This window comes from Ptychodera flava, chromosome 21, assembly GCF_041260155.1.
Source record: "Ptychodera flava strain L36383 chromosome 21, AS_Pfla_20210202, whole genome shotgun sequence".
NCBI lineage: Eukaryota > Metazoa > Hemichordata > Enteropneusta > Ptychoderidae > Ptychodera > Ptychodera flava.
Window position 1 is genome coordinate 1,726,210 of NC_091948.1, and position 13,253 is coordinate 1,739,462.

General features: G+C 38.0%; 1 protein-coding gene across 3 annotated transcripts in view; it reads right to left on the reverse strand.

The window, feature by feature from the left end:
• The window catches only part of LOC139121059 (semaphorin-2A-like), a 291,580-nt gene extending 279,972 nt beyond the window's left edge, over positions 1-11,608 (reverse strand). For 2 of the 3 annotated variants that reach the window (XM_070685674.1, XM_070685675.1), the window contains exon 1: positions 11,517-11,608. The gene's annotated coding sequence lies outside the window, so the exon portion shown is untranslated. The remainder of the gene's footprint in view (positions 1-11,516) is intronic. The other variant, XM_070685673.1, reaches the window with a different exon arrangement.
• Positions 11,609-13,253: the final 1,645 nt, after the last annotated feature.

Below are 13,253 nucleotides of genomic sequence, written 5' to 3' on the forward strand. Positions count from 1 at the left end.
CTACAGTATGTCTTAGTGCTGATGAAAAGGCCATATTGTTTTCATGTTATCATGGCGACTTTTAAAATTTGCATACAACTCTGAGAGTGAAACGTGTTCATAGGTCACAAAACTCCCACTGTGGTCCATTATACCTGTTTCCTTGGGTATAAAGGTGTGCAAGTATACACATCAAAAGACAAGAAAATTCACTTCATGGGCACTGAGAATCTTGTAAAATAGCCCTCTCTTGTCTGGTTTATAACAAAAAAAGATACCCCTGATCTTAAATACGCATGGACTACCAGTCACTAGGCTACCATCTTCAGAAAATGGTAGCCCAAGTGAACTACCAGGGAAATAAGTTAATTTCGAGCCCTGGGCAGTATTAAACATGAAACATTTAACTTGTAATATTTCCCCTTGTCTTGGCCAGCTGGGTTTTAAAAAAATGTTTAATGGTATACAGGGAACATATTCAAATTTAGCCATTGCTACCATGGAAAGGGGAGATCTAGCTAATCATAGAGTTTATGGGGTCACGCCAGGTCACACAAAAGTAATGTACCATTACATGGCCATAATTTTACTTAAGTTAAACAATCAGAAATAATGTCTTCATTATTCTTCCTGGAATGAGGCAAAGAAATCAAAATCAATCATAATAAAATGTACATTAATACGTCGTTAATTATAAATCCATAAAATAAATAAGTACCAGTGAATTATGTTTTAAATAAAACAAAAAACTGTGCCCTACTGTCCCTGCTTGTGATAAATAATGGCACATGTGGTGATAAGGGGAATTGGGTTCGGATACTAGTAGAATTAATTTTAGCACATAAAATTAATGTGAAGGCATAAACTTAATTCGAGAATGCATAATGAGTTATTACTATACTATATAACACTTATTTGGGATGACTGCATGAAACAAAATTTAAAAATGCTTGAAAAATTATTTCTGGTCTATATAAAATTAATTCAACACACTAAAATTAATGGAAAACAATTTTGACCAGAATGGCCCCAAAAGACATTATCTTTATTATTCTTCCTAGAATGAAGGCAAATAAATTACAATTATTATTATTATAGAACAAATGTTAAAAGTTGTTACTTAGAAATCCATAAAATAAATAAAAAACAGTAAATTATGTTTTAACATAGATCTTCTCAAGGGTCTATGGTTTTAAATAAAAAAAAAAAAAACTGTGGTTACCAAAATGGTTTCACTGGCAACACAAAACAAAAATGAACATGGAGTTCATGCTGTGATAAATACACTTAGGAGAACATTTGCATAGTCACTGGGATTACTTTTAATGGAATTTGGAAAAAAATGTGAAATTTTAAAATGCAAATAGGTTACTATGGAAACACAGGGCAGTAAAAATGGATATCATATTTTGTCTGTCTACCCCAAAATATCCCTTTTGGTATAATATTTCTGTTGATAACTGGCTCTTTACACTGGATATTTGGTCTTTCTAACCCAAAATATCCCTTTGATATAACACATTCTGTTGATTACTGGATTTTAGGTGGAATCTTCGAAAAACTGGTAATTTTTACTCCTGAATGGTTGCCATGGAAACATCTCACATTAAAGGAGTGTGATGTTTTGATGTGCTAACCAGAAAAACCCTTATTATCAATTTTTTACATCAATCAATAGTTTTTTAATAGGAATTAGGGAAAAAGTAACATTTTCAATCCCAAAATAGTTACCATAGCAACTCGAAACATTAAAATGAGTCTGGTTTTTGTGTTCTCTGACCCGAACGCCCCCACCAGATAATTTTCATATCAATCAAAGTAACTTTTCCTGGGATATTAAAAAAAGTGAAATTTTCGACCCCTACAATGGTTACCATGGAAACATTGGGCAGTGAAATCGATATCATATTTGGTCTTTTCGACCCAAAATACCCTTATGGTGAAATTTTCAGGGATATTGAACCTATTATTATTCGCGTTATTATTTCTATATAATACTTATATTATTATTATTATTATCTCAGTGAAAATGATGTCGTGACTATCAGTTCAGAAAACCAGTCCGTTCAGATTTATACACGTATCAATGTTCTTTACTGTATATTCATGGGTTCCACCAGCTGCTGTGTGCTTTTGGAACTGCAGCTACAATGTAACTGTAATTTGTGATAACACTTTCACATCTCTGCCTTAAAAATAAGTCTATGTTTTCATTCACCTTTGTATGTAAATATGATGATAAAAAATGTATTAGCCTCGCCAACATATTAACTGGTAGGTACTTGTGCAGGGCACAGTGTGACTGGCAATATTTATTTTTCCGAAATGTTAGCATTTTTCTGACTTAGAGGAAGGAGATGCAAGAAAAATACAGAATTTTTTACTTGTAAGTCTGAACATGACAGAAAATGACGTCCCTAAAACCATCTTTATGACAGACGGTGTAAAAGACATAACCGTCCAAAGTCGCACATTCCGATAACCACGCTAGAATTATGACACTTTTTACATCAAATACGACGACTTATATATGTACAGCCTAAAGGACACCCTAAGCTATGATGAGATATAATAGCTGTCTGACAAAAAGTGGCTTCAGGTTCGAGCGCAGTGCCTTTTTATCCCTTGCCGATATTATCCCAGCACAAGCTTTGCCGGCATTACTGAGATCGGCAGCTATTGCTGCTGATTCATTGCCAATTTCGACCCTCGTCATAAAATCAAAGCTATTGTATTTGGATTGATATGTAAAGTAATGTTAGATTTATATTATCTATTAAAATGTGTTATTGAAATATGTTGTACTTTTAATAAATGATGAGAGGTTCACAATGAGTGAAAATCTGCCCATTAGGCGATGGCTATCGTTATGCACTTTCAGTCAATGGACATACTTATGCAGATAATTTGTTGAAAGTCTGACTTGACATAGGTAGTTACCGTAATGCTGGCAAGAAACATTCATAATTTTCCAATATACACTTGCAAGTTTGAAGATGACTGAAAGTGACATTTAAAGTCATCATCATGACAGAGAGTATTACCATGCCAAAAATATGATATATATTTTTTATATATGATATATATTTTTACATCAAATATGAAAAGAATGAAATGTAAACAGCCCACAGCACACCCAAGCTACGATGAAAAGCGACTTAAAAATCATACAGTATGCAAGAAAATAAATACTGTACAGTGGTTTAATAGTAGCTGTGTTCAGGTTCACATTTATATCTATCAGGGCTGTTTTATGATTTGATACTAAATTGGATTTTCTGCATATGCGCAGGGATGATATCAGCAAGGGACAAAACGGCACTGCATCGGTAGTACATCGGATTGGTAACAACGCATAATGCTCCTGATGGCGTTTCCACTATGAAGAATCATAAATGATCAGTGATTTCCATCGACATATCGGTGAGCGAGCATTCACTTTCCATGGAGGTAAAAAGAGTCATGGAGGTAGCAAGAGATCTCTTCCCACCTCCGTGCCGTCTTCAATGAATCTCATGTACTGTCGGCTGAGTGTCGCCGATTGACTGGTGTATTGGGATTTCTATCTTTGTTATGGCAACAAGTCTATTGTTGTGTTATTTTTGTGATAGTTTCCTCATAAGTACGAGGGTAAGAGTCTGGCATGTTTCTTATAAGTATGGTCGCTTTGATCAGTTTGGGTTTTTTTTTCATAGCTTTGGAATGTTTGCGTTCAGAGCCAAGTAGTAGCCGGCATACATATTGGTATATTTCGTAGGGTTCAATAAATCATTGAAGTTACATAGTCCCACCTGCATAAATAAATTAAAATTCTCGGTAGAATGCACCTAGAGGACAAATATTCAGTCTCTCAAATTTTGCAATCTAAAAATTTTTGATCTAACACTTGTTTGGGCTCATTTCAAAGCTCCTTGAGCAAGACAATTTTTTACCTGAAAATCAAAAACATTCCTAAGGGAGTTAACTCAACTACTGTTGGTGGCAATTTTGAAGTTCAGTTTATCAGTGAATTTTTGGGCATTTTTTTCTCTAAAACCAAACTTCATGAGATCACCCCTAATTTTTAAGCTTGATTTGGCAAGAGAATAGTTGAAAGTTCCATTGAGGAAATTTTGAGCCAAAGTTTGTATTTCACTGTAAACAGTCCGGGTTATGTCCATAGAGAGGATAGTTGGGAAAAGCCAATGGCGTACCGTATATGTAATGAGGTTAAGGCAAGAACCAATCACATACTGTATATGTAATGACCGTTAAAGGTTAAGTGGGTTCACTTTGAAGTGTTATGCTGAGATCGCGATCTGACCGGACAGATCCACCGTGGCCGATCGAGTGAGAATGTTGGCTACCCAGCTGTGTCGAGTCAATTTGCGACGTTCTTACCGTGTTAAAAATTGTAAGGATTTCTTCAGGAATAGTTTTCTTAGTTTCTTTACCCTAGACTATGTTCGACAAATAGTTATTGGACGTTTTTCGTACTCTTTACCAGCTTCTGGTTAACTTCTCGGCGATTGATTCTGCGCGCGTTTTTCTGAGCGAAGGGTCAATTGTACCGGGAAATGCATGGTGATCGGAAAATCGTGCTCCATCGTGCTCCGATCATTGACAAGAACAGTTGACCCATCGTTGCAAAGCTTGAAACATTCTCCATGCTACAGATGGAAAGGTTAAATTAAATTTGACCAAAAATAGGCGATATTTGGCGATAAATAAGTTGCTGTAAATTTACAAGGGTCAAATCCTGATTTCTGGAGCGCGTACCTGGCCAGGAAAATCATCCAAAGAAGTAATATTCGATGTAGGCCTAATAACCACCAGTGTCAGTCGCCATCTCGACCGTACTGAACATTGTGCATAATGTCTACATCTAAAAACTACCTAGTGCTAAAAATAAAGAGTGAAATCTGGCCGAAAGTTCCGAACTCATTACAATCTGCGAGCCAAGGTTTGCATGGTTAATTATTCATGACGTTGGCGGCGGCAGGTTCGCTGATTGGTCAATCGTACTATCCTCTCTATGGACATAACCCGGACTGGTAAAGGTGCAACCTCCTCTGAGCAACAATTAACACATATGTTTGTGCATATGCAGCTCGACAGCACTTCTGTCAGAAACCCTGTTGGAGAAGTTCACACCCTGCCAAATACTCAAAGAATAGCATGCATGGTAGCCCTGAGTGTCTGTGAGAGTTCAGAATCTGGCTTGTCTACCAACAGTCGCCAGGTCGATGGCATGTACATTAATATTGTGAAGACATCTGGTGTAAGAATGTTGGTTGTTGTTTGTTTTACATACTTAGTTGGACTAGGATGGTTAAAGGTTGATATGTGTACAAGAATTTCACCGAAATGTTGATTTACTATACATTGGAGTCTATGAGATACTATGAATAATTTTTACAATGCTAAACTAAATTAATGTGTGCTTTTATAGGTGTTTGATAATTGATACAAATATACTTGATTCAAATAGGGTATTTGGAAGTTCAGATGTTGACAACAATTATAATATTGGTATTTCACCTAAAAGTATAATTTCACTTTTCATCGTACTAGTAGTCTACAGCTAACTGTTAAATAATTTCCCTGACAAAACTTGCTACATCTCTAATATGTAAGTAATAGGAATTGTTCGCTGCTCTCAGTGGGCTTGATTTACAATAAGACAAGCCTCATAATTGCTAAGATAAGATTTTCATGTGACAGATAATTATACTTTTGTTCAGATTTAGATAAATGACTTCAGAGAATGAAATCATGCGGCGAATCATTTTTATCTCCCAGAATATTTCTGAACACTGAAACTGCTTTTGACGGGATGGATACTTATCTAAATTAAGTGACCTCCCCCCTCTGAGCTGTTTGAAAAATACATGACCCTCCCCCCCCCCTTTGCAGTTTTCAAATTTAAGGTGAACCCCCTGGATTTTGCCGGCCCACCCCCGGCCGTAAAGGCCGAGTTAGGCCTACACGAGGCAACTCGTTGAGCAACGCGACAAGCAACACGACAGGCAACGCGAGTTGCCCGCCGTGTTGCTTCGTTTGTATGATATCGTCGCGTCGCCCGAGGTGGTCAGGCGACGTCGCCCGGAAAACCGACATGTCGGTTTTTCAGGCGACGCGTCGCCCGTCGCTTGGACGAGTTGCCCCGTGTACACACTGCGTCGCGTCGCCTGAAGAAACCTTTGACCTCTACTCATGCGCAGAACAGTGATCCTGTTTGCGCTCATCGATAGTAACTTATTAGTAAATATAAATTTACAAAACTCGTACAGGAAATATACTATAAACTGTAAAAAAAATCAACCGATCAATATTTCAATAAATCAATAAATCTATAGACAAATCCAAAAAAATATCCACCCTCTCTCTATCAATTCTATTTCAATCTTCGGTAAACTGGTGAATAACCGCTTCAAAAGTAGATCAACTGCTGAATGATAATTTCTCCTCAGGAGCCATCAATATTCTCCGTTGTCCTTATATATGGACTGATATTTACCCCTATCGAACGCATGGGATCAGGTCGGGACGACACAGAGAATACAATCAGACGAAAGACAATGTGGAAGTAAAACTTTCTGACTAATATGCTCACGCGTCGCCACGTCATCGTGATATAAGTATTTTCCTCTCAGGCCTTTACATAAAAAAATGTCAATATATTTTCTTAAACCAAAGAATTAATCAATTAATCGAAATTATTTCATCCCTAATTTAACGACGTGCACATATAGACATGCCAGGCTACAATAGATTGTACACCAAAACAGACAATTTGCGAGATGTTTTGCGAAACGACGAATGTATCAAGTGTCATTTTGCTTGCGCCTACGCCAGGTCATTCTCACCATGAGGAGGATAACTACTAAAGAGAACAAAATTGCCTTTTTCAAGGCAGATAAGTTCACAGAATTTCACACTGTTCAGATTTTTGGACAAGTGTCTGTCCTTCAACTGAATGTTAGTAAATCTGAAGCACTATGGCTCGGTTTGTGGAAAAATAGACGCGACACCTCGGCTGGTTTGAAATTGGAATCTTCATCCAAAAAATTATTAGGGATTTACTTTGGTTACGACCGTTTAAGACTTCTACTTAACTGGGAGGGAAAAAATCGAAAGGCTTAAGACCGTTTTGAAACTTTGGTCAAAGCGTAAGCTAAGTCTGTATGGTAAAATCACTATCATCCAATTAGTAGCTCTTCTAAAACTGTTTTACGTATTGTTAATTCTTGGTGCTTTGATGAACTTTTGAAGCCGATCAATCAAGCAATTTTCAAGTTTTTATGGAATAATGGGCCTGACAGAATAAAAAGACTCACATTGCTTGGAACTTACGAACGTGGAAGGTTCAAGATGCCCGACATCTTTGCCCTCCATGACGCATTATATGCTTCATGGATTCGTAGACTGTGCGATTCAACGATCGCTCGCTGGTAAGCTGAAATTGCTAGAATAATGAACATATGACCTATTGTACGACAATATTTTGTACCCGTTAACCTTAACCATGAGCTGATAATTTGCATTTTAATAACTTAATATATTTTTATTAATTCAAATTTTATTCGGAGCGTATTTCAAAGTTCCCGAGAATAAAATATGCCATCATTCACACGATTGTCACTTCGGGTTACGTGTTATAAGAACTTTTGGCAAACCTAAAAATATCTAAGTTATTTTTTTATTTATTTAAAAACTATGTCGTTATTTGGTGCATTAATGATGACTGATACGCATATTTCAGGACGGGCTTTAATCGATACGTGACCGATATTTCTGTCCTTTGAACGCATTTGACGACACCCGTCCCTAAACGCTGCACCGTTGCATCGCACCATGATCTGTCACAAAGTATTCATAATTTTTGTGTTGCAGAACAGCTAATACTCATGGCTTTTACATGTCTGAAATGCACCGAAAATGCCACCGAAAATAACACCATTTCAATAGCCAAATTTTCAAGTTTCTACAATGCAAGGCCGCAGCCGGCGTGACCACCCTCCTCATGACCAGAAGCTAGCCTTTTTACTGTGTCACGGAAAAGTTGATTTTGAAATTTCTCATTCTGATTTGAGCTTATTGCTGTTTCACTGTGCCGTAAAATTTTAATCTTAAGATAAAATTAATCACATCATTGTCAATACAGAGAATTTGTGACGTTATTCCCCAGATAATTACTAATAAAATATCCAAATGTCTCGTATTTTGCCCTCAGATGTTTTATAAATTCCCTGGTAATGCCGTTACTATTAACCAAAAAAAGTGTAACCCCTCCAGGACCATCATGGACTCAAGTAAACTTATCACTCCATAGTGTACTCGGCTTCGTATCATACATTATTTTGTACAAAGTTTTCTTTCGTCCATTATTGTCCGGGAGGGGGAATACCATTTTCCCGTTAATATTGAATTATTAATAATTCTTAGAAAATAATAATTATCACTTTTGTATATGTTCTGGCATTAAAATCAAGACGGGAGGTTCATGAATTTAGAAGAAGGCCACTATTTCGTATGCAAGTTTGGAGGAGAGTCACCATTTTCAAGGCAACAAGTTAATATCAATCGCATCACCCTGCTTCTGTTAATTCTGTCCTTACCCTATGTTACCAATCAAGCATACCCGTGAAGCCATCTCGACATGACAAACATGTCTCTATAAGAATATTCCAAATAATTCTAGCTGCACAATTATTTTGTTGGAGTTTTTATACGTTGATTATAACGACACATCTAGTAAGATTTTTCGAAAATATCCTTCATTAATCCGATCTGTAGATTATTTAGTAGAGTTTTTAGTAGGAGTTTCCTTTAATTCGACGATTTGAAATATTACTATTTTTGTGGTTGAGTCATAGTGCGGTTTGCCACGATCTAGAGAACCGTTTTGATAATGGGCCGCCACGAAACACAGTCCGCTCTTCGAGCATGCGCACCGTAATCTTTTGCGACAAGTTGCCTAACGAGCGAGTTGCCTCGTGTAACTGTTCCAGTCGCGTCGCTTGATGCGTTGCCTACCGCGTTGCTCGTCGTGTTGCTAGGCGAGTTGCCTCATGTAACTCGGCCTTAATAACTGAACGCTCCCTTAGAGCTACAGGTCGACAGCTTATGTCTTCACTATAGCCTTATGCTGCAGGTTTGATTCCGATCGAGAAACAACGGAATAATTTGTGTGATGAAGGAAACTTATCGTTGTTTGTCGAATGACTTTATGCTGGTGCCTTCTATGTCGCTTTCCCGAAGATTATTCTGTACTCATTTATTCAGTTGAACTTTCGTTGAGGTGTATCTTTCGGGTTTATCGTCAACCGGGATCGCCAGGTACGACTACGACATCGCTTGGCGATCGCCAGGTACGACGACATCCACATTGAGCCTGAGGACTAGAGCCGTGACGTTAATGAGCCATTAAAACGATCGACGGTATCCTCATTCTATTCTTGGGAGTAGCTAAAGCTTTAGCGACTCGAAATCTCGTTAGACATGCCTTCTAGGTTTCCTTATCTGGATTTATCGGGTCACCTTTTTGTCAAAATGCCATGAGAGTACGGCATCGATCAGGACAAATCGGTCTGTGTGGCGACGTGCATTTACGAACGGTACCATTGCAGGAAAAAAGTTCCGGTTGATGACGTACAACAGGGGTAATATGGATTTCTTATCTTTGCTGGTGTACTTCACACAGGGGGAGATAAGGGCCAGTTCATGTGGTAAATATATATATTACATAATGGTGATTATTATTTTTTTACATTTGGCGCCTCATAGAGGGAACGCGCTTAAACCTTTGAGTAACGCCGCTCACGGCAATAAACTCGTATTAAAATTGTATTTCGATTATCACCTCCTTTGGGGTTATTGATTTGTGAACACTGAGCGAGGACACGTTGAATTCGATCGCTTACGGATAAATGTCTAGAAAAAATTCAGTCGCGAAATGCGACTAAATCCTAAGTCGCAATCTTGTCAAATTTGATCGCCTATGCGACTTCATGGTCGCAACCTTGGGCCATATATTATCTTGATGTACTAAGTATACCATACTGTCTGTGTTTGTACATGTCCCATAAATAAAGATTGATTGATTGATATGTTCTATTTTTAGACATTGGTCCCCGAGCTGTTAATGCTTCAAGAAGTACACTTTGTAAGAAAGATCTAAATCAGAGTATATGATTGATTATTCATGACCTCTCTTTAAAATAGCTATGTTATGGCAACGAGTCTATTGTTGTGTTATTTTGTGAAAGGTTCCCCATAAGAACAAGGGTAAGAGTCTAGCATGTTTCTTACAAGTTTGGTCGCTTTGATCAGTTTTTTGGCTTTCATAGCTTTGGAATGTTTGTGTTCAGAGTCAAGTAGTAGCTGGCACACTGGTATATTTCGTAGGGTTCAATAAATCATTGAGGTTACATAGTCCCACCTGCATCAATAAATTCAAATTCTCGGTAGAATGCACTTCGAGGACTGATATTCAGACTCTCAAATTTTGCAATCTAAAACTTGTTGATCTACCGCATGCTTGGATTCATTTCAAAGCTCCTTCAGCAAGACTATTTTTTACGCTTATTGCCTTTTTGGAAAATCAAAAACATTCCTAAGGGAGTTAACTCAGCTGCTGTTGGTGGCAAATTTGAAGTTCAGTTTATCAGTGATTTTGGATCCTTGTTTCTCTAAAACCAAGCTTCATGTGATTATTTTAAAAATGATTTGGCAAGAGAATAGTTGAAAGTTCCATTGAGGAAATTTTGAGCCAAAGTTTTTCTTTCACTGTAAAGGTGCAACCTTCACTCAGGAACAATTAACACACAGGTTTGAACATTTGCAGCTTGACAGCACTTCTGTCAGAAACCCTGTTGGAGAAGTTCACACCCTGCCAAATACTTAAAGAATAGCATGCATGGTAGCCCTGAGTGTCTGTAAGAGTTCAGAATCTGGCTTGTCTACCTGCAGTCGCCAAGTCGATGGCATGTATTGACATTGTGAGCATAATCTGGCGTAAGAAACAGTAGTGATCATGCATAACTTGTGAATGTCGGTTATTGTTTGTTTTACATCCTCTGAAATCTAACACGATACAACTGACGATACTTTCTGACCCAGTAAAGCTGTAAATATTTCTTGTGACTATGGATAAATGTACACACTTTGGTCAGCATTCACGCTGAGGGACTCAGGAGCCACAAATGCGCGCCGTTGGTAATCTGCACAGGCAGTCTTACTGCTTGTGTGTACACCAGCACTGCAGCCTTGCTCGATTAGAAGTAGCTGCAGTACAGTCTAGAGAAGTTCAAGGTTTTGCCTCGGTGGATCGGACGGCAAAACCTTTTTTTCTCCCGACCCAAAACCCCACGTAAGACCTTGAGCTACATACAGTACTGCAGCTATATTAGGAGTTACATGGCCTTATCTACGGCACTTGGGGTCGCCAATTTATCTTTTACGTTTAATCTAAAGTGAACACTCAATGTGCCTTTGGCCCCTATATGGTTGCTGGTGTCTTAAATTTTCGGACAAAATTCAGACATAAAACTCACCTTGTTATCAGTAGTGTTTAAGGGCTAATTTCCCCGGTCCCACAAACGTAACGCCACAACTTGCGCGAGGAAATTATTTTTCTCCTTTTTACTTCCGTGTTGACAATTATTTACACGACAACCATTTGTGACGTCATAGGAAGACGATCAACATTTGGGACCTGGAACTTTGAAATCAGAACATGATTTGGGGGTCTGAACTTGCATCTTTTTGTCATTCTTCCCTAGATTGAACTCAACAGATGTCAAGAATCTATCAATATTGTGAACATTTAAAAGAGAGGGTAAATTTTCAATAACGTCAACTGTGCCCTTCAAGCCATGCCACAGTCGCTAGTGAATCGAGACACAACGGCCGTTGTGTTGGCTAATAGCCAGGCTAATAGCGCTGATCGCAAATTGCGTCAGTTTTTCTCATTAATATGAATAAATAAATATTTTTCCAAATTTTCAGCGTAAACGACGAAATTAAAGCCTTCCGGTGTCACAATGGCTACTGAAAGTCACACTAATTCATATGAATTTATGGCCCAGACTACAATTAAGCTGCAACAACAGCCGCGCATGCAGCAACTAAATTTATCCGAATAGGGCTGTTACATCATTGTTCTCTCATTAATATGCAAAAATAAATAGTCGTCTCAATTCTCAATATAATGCTTTTAAAAATTACGTATGATAAAAAGACGAAAACACATCTTAGTAGGCGACTGCTAATATATATAACGATGAATACGAAAACACATATTCACGACTCCCTGGGTACAAGCTGCAAAAACAGCCATGAATGCAACATTGATTTAGTTCCTCCCCCAACAACATCCTCCCCCAATGCAACATTTAGTTCCTCCCCCAACAGCAGCTTCATCCAGTGTTTGCTGAGTTTTGTAATTTTTGCCTTACCACACTCCTTGAGTGTGTTGTTGAGCAATAAAGGGGAAAACTAAAACGAAGGGGGAAGGGGGGAGGGGGAATACGAAGGGCTATGATATTGTCATTGTAAGTACATAAAACTTTAACAACACCATGCAAAAATGAAATATTGTCCTGGCTTTGATTGAAATATGCAAAAATGAAATATTACCCACACGCTTTTAAAGGGACTTATGTTAGTAGACCAAGGAGGAGGGGGCTTTATGCGCAATGGAATATATACACGCACTGGCACTAATCCGATGGGGGTCTATAACTGTCACTGATACCTTGAAGGGGACATGATATTTACTGTGTTAGTAGAGAACACTTTAACAACAACATGCAAAAATGAAAAATTGTCCTTATACTTAAAGGTACCTATGTATTGGCCGCAGGAAAGGGCTTTGGTACAGTGCAATATATACAAGTACAAGCATCATACTGATCGGAGGCCCATAACTATCACAGATGGCCTGAAGGCGACAAGATATTCATAGTAATTGAAGAAACACTTTGAGAGAAGCATGCAAAAATGAAATATTGTTCTTACGCTTCAGAGACTTAAGTGCATGAAAAAAAGGAGAGGGCTTTGTGTGTTATGTTTAATATAGAGGCATCAGTGCCATACTGAAGATGGGGCCTATAACTTTAAATTTTGCCGCGAAGGGAGACATGATATTGTCAGTGTCAGTAGAGAACACATTGATAACAATATACAAAAATGAAACCGTGTCCTCGGGCATAAGGGACTTATGTTATTGTACGAAGGGGGGCATAGTGTATAACGTTTAATATAAAGGGATTAGCGCCATACTGAAGACA